We start from the raw sequence: 5755 nt of genomic DNA, 5'->3' as shown, positions 1-5755 counted from the left end.
GAATCCTGACAGACAGGACTGTGATTTGTTCAGTCTCATTAATCAGAATCTTCCCGCTGTTCTCGGTCTGTTTCCACCAATGTGCTGGATAATGTTCCTGGTGATCACAATCCATGCCGATGGTGGGTTTCTGCTTCATGCAGCGACACAGACTCTCCCCCTGATCTTCTCCCCTGACCAGTCACCAGCCTGTTCTCAGACTCTTCTTCACCCACCGGGTGGGCATTGTGCTGCCTTGAGCCGGTGGGAGGCAGCTCATCCCTGTCACATCCCTTCCAGCAGGTCAGACCGGGAATCCAATGCACTGAGAGAGCGACTGAAACAAAGCCCCCATTTGAAAAATCGGTTTCAGATTCCATCACCCGCATTTTACCCACAGCACCGATTAGAAGCCGAGTTCTGGTCCATTTATACTAACCAGACACTTTTATTATTGAGATCATGCACTTGCATGTTGACATAACACCAACTGAACTCTCAGCCAGCCTGGCCACCCGGTCAAACCGCTGCTCGATACCAAGTCATATTTACTTCCCTTCTGATCCTTATAGTTAGAAGATATTTTTAAACACATTTAACCAGCCTGACCCAATATCCCTTCATCACCTCTTCCTCCATCCACCTATCCACTCTACTCTGAAACTGATCATAGCTTCTGCCTCAATCACTAACTCTGGAACTGAATTCCACCGCCTCCCACGTCTCTTTGTAAAGGAATGCCTCCCGGGCTCTTTTCCAAATGTTCCAAATGTCTTCTATTCAATCCTGTATCTATGATGCCTCGTTCTTGGCCCCATCATTTACTGGAACTAATCTGCTTCTATCTACCTTCTCCCTTCCTTCCATCATTTTAAACACTTTGATCATATCGCCCTGTAATCTGTGTCTGTATAACATTCCTCTAGCTCAGATTCATAGTTTAGTGTGACTGAGCCCTGGGTATTAAACCGATGTATTTTAACTCTTACGTTACAAGGAATCAAATTCTCCCCTTCAGCTGGGAAACTGCAATCTCACATTGAGTGGAATGAGTTCCCAACACCCGCTGCTACTAAAACTTCCAGGTTGCTTTTTGAACAAATGTGATCGGTATCAAACTCCAATATTTCTGCTATTGGTTTTAAAACTCTGCCAGGTCTGTTTAAAGATGTTACTCAGTAAGGACATAGTGAAGTGAGTTGTCTCACTGTCCCACTGACTCTCACAAATCTCAGGGATAATGCAGCCTAATGCTCCCGTTGGAAGCTTCGCTCCTGTCTTAATAAGTCTTTCTCTGAATATTACAGCTCACAGAATCCATTGTGGCTCGGTGTCCCGCACCAAGAGTCCCCATCATTTCTCAGAGATAAATAAAGTTGAATGTAATGTATATCTCTTTGCCATGTTCCCCTTCTACAAGCGGTGTTTGTTGTTCCCACTAACTGATTCTGAACTTACTGACTTTGTGAGCCAGGGTTTATGTGCGTCACTGGTCTTTCTACGTGTCCAATACTTTTTCTGTTCCTTCTGAAGCATTTGTTTTGCTCTTTCCAAATCAAGGTCAGAATGTAATTCAATATCACATCCTCCCTGTCCGCCATCTTCCTTGAGTGATATGTTCATTGAGATCATAATGCACTTGTAATGTCCAGCAAAATCTCCAATTGTTATCTTCCTTCAAAGTCCTGTCAGCGGGGGTAATTTTAACTGTAAATATCGTCAGCACACGATGCAATGGAATGTTGGTCCCCATATTCTCAAGCTATATTACAGTGTTAGTTATTTCCCTGTTTCAGATAAGGTTTCACACAGAGATCATTAAAAAAAGTGAGATCGCACAGAATTGGAGGTAACCTAGTGAGACCGGTCGGTAGTTGGTTGCAAGGAAGGAGACGCAAAGTGGGGATAAGTGTTGATGGGCTTGTGTCTTTTAATCACAAGGGTGTTGAAATTCGAAAGTGAGCAAGTGATGCTTCAGTTAAATCGAACCTTGGTCAGACCCCATCTGAAGCACGAGGTTCAGTTTTGGGCACCGCACTGCAGGAAACATGTATTCGTCTTGGAGGGAGTTCAGCACAGGTTCACCAGAATTACACCGGGGCTTAAAGGGATAAATTGTGAGGACAGGTTGCATAAATCTGGCTTGTATTCCTTGTGTTTAGAAGGTTCAGGGGTGATAAGATCGAGTTTTTAAAAATGATAACGGGATTCGATAATGTAGATGCAGAGAAACTGTTTCCTGTGGTGAGGATGGAGAACGAGGGGATATGATCTTAAAATTAGAGTTATGCCATTTAGGAGGGAAATCAGGAAACACTTTCTCACACAAAGGGCAGTGGAGGTCTGGAACTTGTTTTCCCAAAAGTCTGTCAATGCTCGGTCAATTGAATTTTTCAAGAATGTGATGGATATAATTCTTTAAGGTATGGGTATCAAGGGATATGGAACCAAGACGGGTAAATGATGTTAAGGTGCAGATCAGCCGGGATCTAATGTAATGTCGGAAACGGCTTCTGGGGCTGAATGACCTCCTCCTGTGTTCCTGCATTGCTGTGTTTCTGTGTGTCAAGCAGTACGAGTCATCATCATTTATGCAATGGGAGTTCCATTAATCGCGTGTCCATTTTCAGTGTAACTGGTATAAATGATTTCTGCCATTATCGTTGCAGCCCGTGGAGTTCCCGGTGAGCCATTGTAACCGGTTATTGATTGTATAAGTCCGTGTCTCATTGTATTACTGCTCTCCTTGCGGGTCTGCTCAGTTGCTGCGTTTGTCCGGAAGTGATTATTTTACAGATTACGGGTCAGTCTCAGAAATTACGGGAATATCACGCCCTAACTCTCCTCCCTCTTCATTTTGCGAGGTGGTGTAATAAAGAGAATAATCTAATAGGTCTTTGCAGTAGTAAGCTTTTTCTAAATTGCTGAACTGGCAGTTGAGATAACCTAAGCAGTAGTTGTAGAACTGTTTACTGTGTCACTAAGAGACAATTGCAAATAGTCGGATATGGAAACCATAAGAGGCCTAGAGGATGTTATCTCTGTTCTGGCAGGAAAGTAAAACAATGAGTTGGAAGTAAAGAGGCCTAGAGAGGCAGGAAAGGAGGACAATGAGTCAGAAGTACAATGTTGATGAGACACCATCTGGCATAAACAGAGGTCATAGGTGCAACAACAGCTTGGGGTATAATGGACATATACTTTTCCGATAATAAAGGCAGTACTTTAATGTAACGCAGTATAGGCAACCAATCAGTGAAGATGTATATGGGCCAAGGACCAATCAGGTGGTAGGAATGAATTTTGAATGAGCTGGACATAGATGTTTTAATGTATAAAAATGTAGGGCTTGCTGTACCAATTTGGAGAAGTCTGGCTAAGACAGAGCAGATTGTCTCCCCACTTGTGTAATAAAGACAACTTGATTTTCGATCTGAAAACTTTGTGTCGAGTGTTGGTTTAAAATACTCCACAACACTTCTATAGTTATTAATGATTTAGAAAATTCCTATATCCACGTTTGCCGATGATGCAAAGGTTGGTGGTACAGTAAGTCGTGTAGACAGCAGCATATAATTACAAAGATATATTGATAGATTAAGTGAATGGGCGAAACAGTGGCTGATGGATTTCAACGCAGGTAAGTATATCATCATTCATTTTAGACCTAAAAAGTAGATCCAAGTAATAATTACATGATGCAGAGCTCGGAACAGTGGAGTTCCAAAGGGGTTTCGAGTCCATGTACACAGACCACTGAAATGTAGCAGTAAGGTACAAAAATAATCAAAAAAATAGAATATATAGGAGGGGAAGTTATCCTACAGCTATACAGAGATCTGGTTAGACCACGTCTGAAGTTCTGTGTACAATTCTGGACACCGCCCGTTAGAAAGGATAGATTGACCTTGGAGGGAGTGCAGTGCACATTCACGAGAATGTTACCAGCGCTCCAATGGTTAAAATATGAGCAGAGATTACATAAACTGGGCTTGTACTTCCTGGAACATAGAAGGCTTTGGGGATTTGATTGAGGTTTTTAAGATTTTGAAACGAATTTATAAGGTAGACAGAGAGAAACCTTTTTTCGCCATTGGTGGCGGAATCTAGGACACGGGTACATAATCGTAAAATCAGAGGCAGGCCATTCGGGAAAGATGTTAGGAAGCATTTCTTCACGTGAAGGTTGGTAGCAGTGTGAAACTCTCTCCCACAAAATAGCAGTATATGCCAGCTCAACTAATAATGTTAATCTGAGATGGGTACGTTTTTCCTAGACATGCGTTAAAATGATCTGGAGCCAAAGCAGCTGGACGGAGTTAAGACACAGCTCAGACAGAAATTCAGTGAATGGCGAGCAGGATCAAGGAGCTGAATGGCCTCCTCCTGTTCCTATGTTTAGTACACCAATTGTAAATGAAGAAACGCTGTCTTGAAGGGTGAATTATAAATATGACACCATCTTTTGCAGAGATCATAAGCGTTTTACTTTCAACTTCTTTGCCTGAGCATTTAACCAAGAAGTGGGGTTCGAACCCACGCAGACACACGTCCATTAGATTCTAAGTCCAACACCTTAACCACTCGGCCAACCTGGTGATAGAAGCCCAGCCTCGCAGTGCTTGAAAATTCGACAAATCCCTTGCTGACTAAGTTTAGTTTTCAGTGCAGAGCAAACTACACGTCAGCATAATCTGAAAATGTGAGAGGATAAAGACATTTTCTAAAACTACAGACGGTGAACAGCTAAACTGAAAAGCAGAGCAGCTGGGCAAGTAACGAATTGAGCTGACCGGTCATAACTAGACAAAAAAACCCTCGGCTTTAGCCCACAGAACATGGAAACCTCCCGTCAACACCGAACACCTTTGAAGGAAAAATGTTAAAATGCACGTCACACACTCAGGATCAGCAAGCTCTAAACTGAGCCAGCACTTTAAGGGTTATATTATAAGGTGCAGAGTAAAATGATGTGGGGGAGCGATGGAGAGAGTGACGGAGAGAACGTAATAGTTGGAGGGATAAACAGAGACCCAATTAGAAAAGCTTACAGAAAGTGACTGAGGCTGAGTGAGACATACAGAGAGACTGACAGATGGTAAGACCGACAGAAACAGAGAGAAATAGAGCGAATCATAGAGCTAGAAAAAGAGAAACATCACATTAAAGGTGAGAAAGTCGCTGCCGGCTCAGACGGGAATTAAAGCCGTGACCTGAGGTTTACTGGTGAAAACACAAGGTCACTGAGGGAGAGGATTGTTGCATCATAGAACCATCGAATGACACACTTACCCCACAGCCCTGCACATTGTTCGCCATCAAGTATTTATCCAATTCCCTTCTGAAAGTCACTATTGGATCAGCGATCAGATCTGCTTCCACCAACAGTTTAGACAGTGAATTCCAGATCATAACTACCCTCTGAGTAATAAAACAATCTCATCGTCTGAGTAATAAAACAATCTCATCTCACCTCGCGTTCTTTTGCCAATTTAATTAATAATGTAAAGCTCAGGTCGATAGTTTTCTGTTAGACAAGATAGGGATTGATTAGAAGTCAAAGCAGGTGGGTGAAGTTAAGATACAGGTCAGACATGATCTCACTGAATGCCGGAACAGGCTCGAAGAGTTAAATGGCCTACTCCTGTTTCTATTTTCTGTCAATCGGCAGAGCGCCTGCTGTGAATGTAGGAATGCTGCCTGGAAATGTGATATATAAATATTAAAACTTCCTTTCCAATGGTTACAATTCTCGGACGAATTATCACATCCACCA

At 42.6% G+C, this 5755-nt stretch overlaps 1 non-coding gene across 1 annotated transcript; it reads right to left on the bottom strand.

The window, feature by feature from the left end:
- Positions 1 to 4493: 4493 nt before the first annotated feature.
- On the bottom strand, positions 4494 to 4577 carry trnal-uag (transfer RNA leucine (anticodon UAG)). Its single transcript has one exon. It is a non-coding gene; the product is annotated as a tRNA-Leu (tRNA).
- Positions 4578 to 5755: the final 1178 nt, after the last annotated feature.

This window comes from Somniosus microcephalus, unplaced genomic scaffold, assembly GCF_052327205.1.
Source record: "Somniosus microcephalus isolate GS21.2 unplaced genomic scaffold, FLI_Smic_1.0 unresolved_chr1, whole genome shotgun sequence".
NCBI classification, from domain to species: Eukaryota; Metazoa; Chordata; class Chondrichthyes; order Squaliformes; family Somniosidae; genus Somniosus; species Somniosus microcephalus.
Note: the sequence above shows the minus strand (reverse complement) of the source record. Positions and strands in the feature narration are given on the sequence as shown.